The following is a 12,693-nucleotide window of genomic DNA, read 5'->3' on the forward strand; positions in this document are numbered from 1 at the left end:
CTCCGTAGTTGGCTAAAGAATCGACCTTTATAGACAGCGTCTGAAGCTGCGCTGCAATAGCTATAGCTGCATCAACTTCTAGAATACCTTCTACCTTCCCAGGCATCATCCTTTGAGTTAGGTTTTCATACTCGTTTGCAGCCATAGTTTCAATGAGATTATAGGCCTCAGTATAGCTTTTGGCCCACAAGGCGCCTCCAGAAGCTGCATCAAGTATAGGCCGAGATTAGGCCCCCAAACTATTGTAGAAACCAGTGATCACCTTCCAGTCAAGTATACCATGATGTGGACACTTTCTCAACACCTCCTTATAGCGCTCCCAAGCTTCGCACATAGATTCTCCTTGTTGCTGAACAAACTGAGTAAGAGCACTCCTCATAGCTGCAGTCTTGGCCATTGGATAGAACTTCACCAGAAAATTTTACGCAAGATCTTCTCAAGTAGTGATGGACCCAGCTGGTAAAGAATGTAACCAGTCCTTAGCTTTGTCCTTCAGAGAGAATGGGAAAAGCCTCAGCTTGATAGCCTCATCAGTAACACCATTATATTTTAAAGTAATACAGATCTCGACAAAATTCCTGATATGCATGTTGGGATATTCAGTCGCAGCACCTCCGAAAGAAACAGAATTCTGCACCATCTGAATAGTGCCCGACTTGATTTCAAAAGTATTGGCCTGAATAGCCGGATAAATGATGCTTGATTGAATGTCATCAATTTTTGGCCGAGAAATGTCCATAACAGCTGGATCAGCTTGAACTACACGATCACCCATTGTTTCAGGTTCTTTCTTTTCACTCTCTTTATCCAAATCTTCAAAAACTATCTTCTCCGGAAAGTCAAGAGCTGTATCTGTCTCCTCAGCTTTATCCAGATTTCTCTTGCGGGTGCGAGAACGTGTTTGCATAAACGCTCGCTAGAGTACCTGAAACACAACCGGAAGCAGTAAGTAACAAGTCTTAATCAATGAATCCTAATGACCACTGATGGCAAGTACATAAACTAAAAAAATTAACTCCGAGTCCCCGGCAGCGGAGCCAAAAACTTGTTAGGAACAAAGCATGTGCTAAATAAATCACGCAAGTATACGCGTTCGCAAGTAATATAGAATGATTTATAGTTCGTTCCCACAGAGACTCTAATTATTTATATCTAATTAACACTTACTCACTAATGTATGATTATTCTTCAATGTCAAGACAATAACAATTAAGTTGATTAACTAATAATTACTACGAGAATTAAACACTTAAATTCACAATATTAAACACACATGAGATCCTTACGTCATTACTACTTCATTCAATAGTTATTGTTATTACCCTTAGCATGTAATGATGATTGATGATGATATTAATCGAACAACACGAAACTGATAAATGCCAACTTTCGTTGTACGAATACCATTCTACCAACCATTCATAATTAAGATAGAAGTTGAATAGGCATCAATTACGTTGAGACCCTATATGTCTACAGAATTTGACAACATAATGATTTAAGCGCAAGTTATTCATGGTGATTACACAGGGCAAGTAAAACAGTTAGAGTTACCCACTAATCATGCATACAATCCATGAACCTATGCTAGCATGTCAAGTTCTAAATCTCAAGATTCAATGTCGCTTCACAAGAGATTAACAGGCTATCTTACATGTTCGCGACGCACATAAGACGAATAAGCACAACCTATACTAGATATCATATAATCACCACATAACAAGGTATTAAACAATTAACTAAAAAAATCCATAGTAAATCCACTAGGATCCCATGATCACGACTAGCCCATAATAGAACTCATCATCACCATGGGTTTATATGAAAGCCTGATAATAACACAATGATATAAACTAATAAAAATACTTTATAAATAATAAAGTAGGTCACAAGAGTATTAAGGTTCAAAGCACAAAGAAAACTAACATCCACTGTTACAATGAATTAAAAGAATCACAAGATAAACTAATACTTCCTCTTCTTCATTATTGCGTGCTAAAACGGTATTATCTATCTTCTTGCCTTCGCTCTCGATAAAGAAAACGTCTTCCCATAAGGTTTATATAATAACCCAAGAGAACAAGTGCTAATAGAAGCCCAATTATAATAGAATTATAAAATCCAGATTCTGAAAATCCGCACCTAGGCGTCCGTCTCCTTCTTCCAGGCGGGCGCCTGCTCCCATCTAGCGGGTGCCTGCAAGCTCTCTGGAAAATTCCTATTTTTGCTTCTGTTTTTGCTGAATTCTTCGCACATCAACCCGGGACTGATTCCAAGCACTTCCTTAGGCTTTATTCTGATGAAATCCACTTATCTAAGCAAGTTATACCCTGAAATGCAAAAACACTCAAAAACGCGTCAAATACACAAAATACCCGAGTTCAAGACACCAATTCAAGCCGTTATGAGACACTCTAAGTGGTATAAAAGGCCACTTATCAGTTATCGTCCAGGGAAAGCAAATGTTGTGGCAGATGCGCTGAGCCGGAAAGAAAGATTGAATCTGTTAACTTAATGTGAAGAATTAGCCAAGGAATTTGACAAGTTGGAAATCAAAATTCATGTTCCCAATGAATCTACTGAAGCTATCTACACTATGACTTTTTAACCGGAATTACTAAAGAAGATTTGACGCTATCAAGAAGAAGTGATGAGTCAAGATGATGACTTAACCGAAGGAGAAATTACCACCCAGAAGGATAAAGAAGGAATCTTATGCTTTGCATCAAGAATCTGGATCCCTAATGTGACCGAGATAAAATAAGAAATATTGCGAGATGCGCATAATTCAAAGTATTCCATTCATCCAGGAAGTACAAAAATGTACCGCAATCTGAAAGAAAACTTTTGGTGGCCGAATATGAAGAAGGAGATAGCAGAAGGGGTAAGTAAATGCTACACATGCCAGTGAGTTAAAGCAGAACATCAATGTCCGAGTGGATTACTGCAACCATTGGATATTCCGGAATGGAAATCGGAACATCTAGCAATGGATTTTGTGGTAGGACTACCAAGGACTAAAGACAATAACAATTAAGTTGATTAACTAATAATTACTACAAGAATTAAACACTTAAATTCACAATATTAAACACACATGAGATCCTTACGTCATTACTACTTCATTCAATAGTTATTGTTATTACCCTTAGCATGTAATGATGATTGATGATGATATTAATCGAACAACACGAAACTGATAAATGCCAACTTTCGTTGTACGAATACCATTCTACCAACCATTCATAATTAAGATAGAAGTTGAATAGGCATCAATTACGTTGAGACCCTATATGTCTACAGAATTTGACAACATAATGATTTAAGCGCAAGTTATTCATGGTGATTACACAGGGCAAGTAAAACAGTTAGAGTTACCCACTAATCATGCATACAATCCATGAACCTATGCTAGCATGTCAAGTTCTAAATCTCAAGATTCAATGTCGCTTCACAAGAGATTAACAGGCTATCTTACATGTTCGCGACGCACATAAGACGAATAAGCACAACCTATACTAGATATCATATAATCACCACATAACAAGGTATTAAACAATTAACTAAAAAAATTCATAGTAAATCCACTAGGATCCCATGATCACGACTAGCCCATAATAGAACTCATCATCACCATGGGTTTATATGAAAGCCTGATAATAACACAATGATATAAACTAATAAAAATACTTTATAAATAATAAAGTAGGTCACAAGAGTATTAAGGTTCAAAGCACAAAGAAAACTAACATCCACTGTTACAATGAATTAAAAGAATCACAAGATAAACTAATACTTCCTCTTCTTCATTATTGCGTGCTAAAACGGTATTATCTATCTTCTTGCCTTCGCTCTCGATAAAGAAAACGTCTTCCCATAAGGTTTATATAATAACCCAAGAGAACAAGTGCTAATAGAAGCCCAATTATAATAGAATTATAAAATCCAGATTCTGAAAATCCGCACCTAGGCGTCCGTCTCCTTCTTCCAGGCGGGCGCCTGCTCCCATCTAGCGGGTGCCTGCAAGCTCTCTGGAAAATTCCTATTTTTGCTTCTGTTTTTGCTGAATTCTTCGCACATCAACCCGAGACTGATTCCAAGCACTTCCTTAGGCTTTATTCTGATGAAATCCACTTATCTAAGCAAGTTATACCCTGAAATGCAAAAACACTCAAAAACGCGTCAAATACACAAAATACCCGAGTTCAAGACACCAATTCAAGCCGTTATGAGACACTCTAAGTGGTATAAAAGGCCACTTATCAGTTATCGTCCAGGGAAAACAAATGTTGTGGCAGATGCGCTGAGCCGGAAAGAAAGATTGAATCTGTTAACTTAATGTGAAGAATTAGCCAAGGAATTTGACAAGTTGGAAATCAAAATTCATGTTCCCAATGAATCTACTGAAGCTATCTACACTATGACTTTTTAACCGGAATTACTAAAGAAGATTTGACGCTATCAAGAAGAAGTGATGAGTCAAGATGATGACTTAACCGAAGGAGAAATTACCACCCAGAAGGATAAAGAAGGAATCTTATGCTTTGCATCAAGAATCTGGATCCCTAATGTGACCGAGATAAAATAAGAAATATTGCGAGATGCGCATAATTCAAAGTATTCCATTCATCCAGGAAGTACAAAAATGTACCGCGATCTGAAAGAAAACTTTTGGTGGCCGAATATGAAGAAGGAGATAGCAGAAGGGGTAAGTAAATGCTACACATGCCAGTGAGTTAAAGCAGAACATCAATGTCCGAGTGGATTACTGCAACCATTGGATATTCCGGAATGGAAATCGGAACATCTAGCAATGGATTTTGTGGTAGGACTACCAAGGACTAAAGCAAATCATGATGCGATATGGGTAATCATTGACAGACTAACAAAGTTGGCACATTTTCTACCGATTAATGAAAGATTTTCTCTCAACAAGCTAGTGCACGTGTATCTCAAAGAAATTATGATGCGATATGGAGTTCCAATATCTATTGTGTCTGATCGAGATCCCCGTTTCAACTCAAGATTTTGGAGACAATTTCAAGAATGCTTTGGAACTAAATTAAACATGAGTACCACTTATCATCCTCAAACCGATGGGCAGAGTGAAAGGACTATCTAAATAATCGAGGACATGCTACGAGTTTGTGTGATTGACTTTGAAGGCAGTTGGGATGAGCATCTACCTTTAGTTGAATTTTCTTTCAACAACAGCTATCATGCGAGCATTGGAATGCCACCGTATGAAGCGTTATATGGAAGAAAATGCTGATCACCAGTATATTGGGATGAAGTTGGAGAATGCAAGGTTTTGGGTCCAGAATTAATCCAACAGACTAAAGAAAAGATAGAACTTACTCGAAAATGATTGGATGCAGCATAAAATAGACAACACAAATATGCAGATCAAGCTAGGAAAGATATGGACTACCAGGAAGGAGAGCACGTGTTACTCAAAATATCGCTATGGAAAGGATTAACCATATTTGGCAACAAGGGTAAATTGAAGCCATGATACGTCGGACCATTTGAAATTTTGAAGAAAGTAGGAAAAGTTGCGTACGAATTAGCTTTACCGCCTCATATGCAACATATTCACAATGTGTTTCATGTGTCAATGCTTAAGTGATATAATCCTGATTCTAAGCATGTAATAGAGCATGAACCGATAGATATCCAACCTAATTTGTCTTTTATAGAACAGCCGGTAAGAATTTTAGATCGGCAAGAGAGAGTGTTGAGGAATAAATCTGTATTTTTAGTGCGGGTATTGTGGAGAAACCCTATGGTTGAAGAATCAACCTAGGAACTTGAGAGTGAAATGTTATAGAAATATCCTCATTTCTTTTTGTAGGGAGATTCTGGGGACAGAATCCTGTTAAGGGGGAAGGATGTAACGTCTGGGAAATTTACGTCTGTATTATATCATATTTATAGTAAATTATGTGTGTTCATATGTCATTTATGTGTAATTAACTGTCAAACCCTAATTGCTATGTGTTTCATGCATTATGTGTCGTCCCGGTATTTTTAAAATATTTTTCAGATACTTTATTTTTGCATTTATAGCTTTCATTTCAAAAGTTATACGACCTGAATCATGATTTTAAAGCAAGTATTTCAAATAAAATAATGGGCCTTATTTTTCATCAAACAGCTTTTACCATCACATTATTCTGAACATCTGGGTATTTTACAAATTTTCTTGTTTCGCGAAAAATGACTTTTTCGGGCCCCATTGGGTGTTAAAACCCCCTCACAAAAATCACATTTTTATTTTTATAAAATTATTGGACTTTCATTTATACCATTTCTTTATTTTTTTGTATTATTCACAATTTTTTTGGAAATTTTGACATATATATTGTATATATAAAATATTTATAAATTAAATTTTAATACTCAAAAATTATAAAATTAGGGGCTTATTAATTTTAAGAGATGTAGAATTAGGGCCTTAATATTAATTAGGAGTATTAATTTTACTACTATAAATAGCCTAATAATTATTTAATTATAATTAATGAATCATTAAAAATATGTAAGAACAAATTCAGGTCGAGGATTCAATCGTTGATTTTGATCTGAGATCTGTACTAAATCAAGCAGTTCGAGTATCAAAATCGAAGGTTTTCATCTATTCTCTTTGTTTCTAGCATCAGTTTCATGTTTTAATTCATAGTTTTTGATTTTTGATTTCTAGGGTTTATGTTCGAATTAGGGCTTTTTGATTCTAGGATTATTATGGTGTTTTGATGATTGATATAGCTTCCTGATGTTATTTGCAATCGATTCATGGTGTTTAATTGAATAAACGATACCTGGATAGCAAAGTTTGATTATTAGGGTTTATGCTCGATTTTCAAATCACAACTCTGTAATTTCTGTGAATCTTTGGTATGTGTAATGTCAGGGGTTTGATTATACTTTTCTTTAGCTTTGATTTGCACTATAAATCATCGAGTTTCATGTACAAAATCAAAAGTTGGTATTTTGGGCCGGAATTAATGTCGATTTAGATCGGAAATTGTTATTCAGGGATGTTTTTGGTTGATTTTGGCATTAAATAGATTGGTGAAGTGATTTGCAGTGATTTGGGACCAAAAAGGATTCCAAACGATACGTTTTTTACTCCAAATCAGACTCGCCGGAGTCCAGTGAAGTCGACGGATTCTGGGTTTCTGTTAGTCCCTTAACAATATAACAAGAATTACAGAAGGGGGTTGAATGCAATTCTTGAAACTTTTTCTTAAATTAAAATGTTCTAACTCAAATATTTATATATATAAGTGTGAATTGATTAGTAGAGTGCGGAATAGTTACTTCAAATGAATCAAAACACAAGTAATTAAAAACAAGAGTCTTTAAAAACTTTCTGGTGGATTTGAATGATTCCACCAGAGATATATAATATATATTGAGAGAACTCTGTGTGCAAAAAGCTCACAGCTAGTTACAAAATGATAACAACTTAGAAAGAGGGAAATGCTAAGAATAAAGCTTACAAATGTTTCTCTCTTGGTTGCTTAGTTCCTTAGTTAGTTGCTATTTTATTGCTGCTTCTTGGTTTATATATCACCAAGATTACAAAGTAATAAGACAAGATAATAAAACAAAAACTATCAAGTCTAATACAATGTTACTTCATTACTCTATTCCAGCATCTTTGAATATCTTCATAATAGCATGGAAATGGAAATGCTTCTTTGTTCTTGAAAACCCAGTTGAATAGGCTACCACATTCTATTTGCATACACTCGACGCATGTGACTGTGCTGTCACTGTCAATAGATATTTGAATTATTTATCCGTCGGGTTTATGATCATCCGTCGAGTTATTGATCATCCGTCAGGTTGTTGATCATCCGTCGAATTCATTGTTGTTTATCCGTCGGGTAGCAATCAAACACTTGACTCCATTTCATTTATGCAGAATTACAAGACATCATCAATGTACAATTAATCAACCTATTCTGTATATCTAATTACAGTCAACATGACTTAAGTACTACTACAGATTCTAAACAATGTGTATGCAGAAATGTGCTACAGACTTATTGTTACATAAGCTACTCACTCGATGGATAATAAGTCATCATCTATCGGGACTAAAATGAGTTATCCTTCGGGACTATAATCCTTATCCGTCGAGTGCTACATTTTCACTTAGTAAAATCTACCAAGGTGTTTTGTTCATGAAATCATCAAGTACACAACATATACACAATAATCTCCCCCAATTTATGTCTACTGGAATTGTAGTCATAAACTAAGAGATACTTGATGATAATAAAACACCCTAAAAAATACAACTTTAAAAGATAGTAGATAGTACTAAAAAGTGCTTCAATTAACAAAATGTACAAAGTTTTACTCACGGTCATTTTCAAGATGCTCCTCTAGCCTGAGTAGATTTATCTAGTTTCTTGAAGGTCTGGATCTCTTTCCAAGCTTTCTGTTATTTTCTTCAATCTGATTTTGGAGCTGCCTGTGGAATTCCAGTTCATTAGATTCTGAGAGATTTACCTTTTCTTGTATTTCCAAGAGAGTCTCATTGCTAGAGATGCTCAATTGGTCTTCTAATCTGAAAAATCTTCTCACTCCTTTATCATCCATGAACTTCATTAGCCAGTAGGGCCTTAGATGCACTCTTCTCCCTGTGTAAGGAATAATTAGAGTCTTTGGGAGTGCATCTTTAGCTCTAACACTCATTAGTTTTTCAATCTTCTTTAGTACCATTCTTCTTGCAGTAACATTGAACCCAAAGTTCTTATTGAAGGATGAATAAACCTTAATCAGTACAGCTTGGCTTTCTAGAAGGATCCTGTGAAGTGACCACTGAATCTCCTTTCCTCCCTTGTACTTGAACACTAACCTTTCAGGTAGGTTTCTGTATGCATCAATTCCTCTCACTTCATCTAGTTCATCTAGATAGAGGTTTAGATCAGAAAATTCCTTGATGTCACACAAGTACATATAATCTCCTTTGTTGACTTTAGGTTGAGCTTTGACTAGAGATTTTGATTTGAGAGGTGACAGCTTCACTTTCTTGACTGCTCTTGACTTTGTTCTTTTTGGCTTGCTGAGGATTGGTAAATTGAAATCAGGAATTGGAATGTTTTCCCATTATATTGGCTCATCCTTAGGCACAATAGGTTCACCATAAATGTTCCTGTAAGGATCCACTATCTTGATATCTTCAAATACCACAGAGGGTTTTGATGCTTGAGTTGTAGTTGGAGTGGATTTCTTGGGAAACTGATTCTCCAATTCCTTATCAACAATGTCCAGTTTCCTTTTGGTTCTTTTAGCCAATTCCTTGATTCTTAGAGACTTCTTCTGTTGTTCAACTTGCTTTTTTGGATCTTTAGATTCAATGATTTCAGATGGCTGAGCAAGAATTTGTTGTGATGAATTTACAGCATGTAGCTTGGCCAATATAGCAATTTGCTCTTTCTTTTGTTTAGCCTTTTAAGCATCTAGAGCAGCTTGCTTCTTTTCCTGCTTCAATCTAGCCTTTTCTTCTCTCTTTGCTTGAGAAAATTGAGGATGTCCACCCACCACACAAATTTCTTTCCCATTCCTGAAAATTTTAGCAATTCTCTTTTTAGAAGCTGAATCAGCTGGATCTTTGTAGAAAGAAATTGACCTTGACAGAAGCTTCTTTTCATCAGGCTTAGGTGTCTCATACACAGTATCCAAAGGGTTCTTCAATGATAATTTTGAATAATTTACCTTTGGTTTCAGAATTATTTCAGCCTTTGGAGATTTGATGCAGGATGATTGTCCCCTTTCCAGATAGTTCATGCTCATCTCATTCACAGAAATTTGCTTGACTTGAGAGTGATGGATGGATGACTTTACTGGCTCCTTGACTAGTTCAAACTTCCTTTGTATATCCTCATCAATCTTCTTCCAGTTGAGTGGACTCAACTTCTCCTTTTCAGCTGCTCTAAAGTTGGCTGCTGCTGCATTTATCAGATCTATACTGGTTGTAACTGGTGGCTTTGAGATAGTAATTGAAGGCACAATCACTTTACTGATTTGAATTTGAAGCTTCTCCCCCTCACTTAGTCCGTTCTCCCCCTTTTTGTTATCATCAAGTTGAGCAGAGGAGGGGGTTTGAGCAGCCACCAGTTTTTGAAGTAAATCTGTCTATTGGGCTTGATGAAGATGAATGGCTGTCAAAGATGCTTCCATGGTTGACATTCTTGGTCCAATGCATCTATCTTGGTTGCAAGATCAGATTTTTTCCTTAATTGCTTCTTGATGTCAAGCATTGTAGCTTCTGGAAGCTTAGAGTCCATTTTGTCTGAAATGGCCTTCTTCATCTCCTCAATATCACCCTTGATGGTGTTTACATCCCTAGCATGTTGGAAGCCTTGAATTTGTTGAAGTTGCAGAGAGGCTAGATATGCCTGAATGAGCTTCTTGGTGCTGGCATTGGAAGTGGTTTGAAGAGAAGTATATGTATGATTGATTAGTTGGATCAGGGTTATCTTGAAGTAGTGCTCATCACAGTGTTTTGAAAATGCCCATGATGGCATACCTGATCTTGAACTGGAATCTACTTCTCCCCCTATGTCCATTGCTTCATCTTCACTATCCCCACTTTCATCACCAAAGAAATCAGCTGAGCCACCAGTCTCATAATCCACATCACCAGCTGTAGAGGGCAAAGCTGTGATGGCATCCTTAGCTCTTATCATAGACTGTGTGGTATGCACCAGATTGAGCATCATTTCTGCATTATCATTGCCATGTTCAGCTAGAAGTTGATAAGCTGGAATAGGGTGAGTAAATGCCTCAGCATCAAGGGAGGTGGAATCTATAACAGCTTTAGGTTGCTGAGATAGTCCCTCCCTGTCTGCATCCTGGACATTCATTAACTCACTAGCAATGACATCCATCCTTATAGCTCCAGTACCTGCATTTCTCTCATTTTCTCTCTTTTATTGCATCAGGGTCTCACCCTGGCTCCCCACCCTCACACCCTCACCTTCACCATCTAAGGTGGGACTCCTCTCACTTTTTTTGCTAATCCTGAAGAAATGGATTGCATAATTTCACTCATTTCCTCTCCTTTTTCCTGGGAGCAACCCAGAGTCTCACTCAAAACACTCTTCTCTCTCAATCCTAATAGTGACTGTACAACCACTAATTCTTCTGCACTTGAAATAAATGAAGTTTGAAGCTGTGCAGAGATACTCGACAGATCAGTGATATCCATCGGGTGAGTGGTTCTGCTATCCGACGGATAACTGCTGTTAAGCTTATCCGTCAGGATACAATCACTACTCCACGGATGAGCAATATCCATCGAAAGAGTAGAAATGAATGAACTAGGAATGGAAACTATTGTGGACTCTGTGCTGATTGAAGATATTTTGGGCACAGATGAGTCAACAGTTCTTGAAAGAATGGGCAAGTGAGCCAACAAATCATCTAAAAGATGATGCTCACTTGCACTAGATTTTGGCTTCCCCAACAAAGTGAAAGAAGGGGAATCAGGAATTGATGTGTTTATCATATCCGCATCCAGTGAGTTTGTGGGTGAGTTTGGTGTTTGAGGTGCTTCTATTACTAGAGATTTTGGTTGTGACTCCACATTTATTGGAGCCACATCAAACTAAATTTGTGAAGGTGCAGTGACTGTGTCTTTAGCACCAGTTTGCACAGTGTGTGTACCCTGTGCATCCCCAAGGGTTTTAGATTTCTTCTTTCTAGCATAAGTTTGGGGTGAGCTTATGTCCCTAACCCTCTTGGCCTGTGCTCTTGGTTGAGAGCTTTGTTCAATAACTACATCCTTTTGGGAGGATGCAGCTAGAAATGAGCTTTTATCCATTTTAAGCACTGCAGTTTGTTGGGAAACTGCAGTGTGGCTAGGCTGTGAATCACTCAACTTTCCATCCTTATCCTTAGGGTTTCTTTTATGTTCACCCCTTCCCTCACCTGTCTTACCCACCTGCACACTCCCCTCTTTGGTTTTGGTGGATTTTGCAACTGGCATCTTTTAAGAGATACCAGAGGGGGCTTTCTTTGATTTGGATTTTGAAATATTTGTAGGTTTGGTAGCTTGGGTAGGCAACTGTTGGGTCATTGACACAGTTTCCATAGCCACACTAGAACTCAAAGAAATTAGTGAGGTTGGAATAGTGGTAGGAATAGATGAACTTACCTCACTTACATGAGATGCTTCTATTACAGAGAAATAGAACAGTGACACCTCCTTGTGATGATTGGCCCTGTTCAAATCTGCAATGAGCCTTCTATCTTGAACCCAACAATCTAATTTGTTGTTAGGGTTCTCAAGCACAATACCCTCAGAGAGATGGTCAGCTAACATCATAAAAAATCTAGCATAATACACATTCTTACCTCTCTTATTTAACTCTCCTAGTTTAAAACCTAACTCAAACAAAATAAGGTCACTGAAATTATAGAATTTATCTGTAACTAGCATGTAGAGCATGTTAAGCATTGAGATATTGACTAAATCAAAATTACTGATTTTACCTGAAAAGACCTTTGTCACTACATCACACATAAAAATCCATTATTTTCTAAGGCCCGGTCTCCTAATGTCACTTAACTTAGAAGTAGAAAGAGCATAGTTCATGGAATTAAGCATATTAATTATATCAGTGTCAGTGTGTGGTGAGATCACAGTGTTATCAAGAATCTTGAAACATG

At 37.0% G+C, this 12,693-nt stretch overlaps 1 non-coding gene across 1 annotated transcript; it reads left to right on the forward strand.

Moving 5' to 3' along the window:
• The first annotated feature begins 275 nt into the window (after positions 1 to 275).
• LOC141669554 (small nucleolar RNA R71) lies at positions 276 to 382 on the forward strand. The gene has a single exon (XR_012553827.1). It is a non-coding gene; the product is annotated as a small nucleolar RNA R71 (small nucleolar RNA).
• The last annotated feature ends 12,311 nt before the right edge of the window (positions 383 to 12,693 follow it).

Source organism: Apium graveolens, chromosome 6 (assembly GCF_009905375.1).
Source record: "Apium graveolens cultivar Ventura chromosome 6, ASM990537v1, whole genome shotgun sequence".
Lineage (NCBI taxonomy): Eukaryota > Viridiplantae > Streptophyta > Magnoliopsida > Apiales > Apiaceae > Apium > Apium graveolens.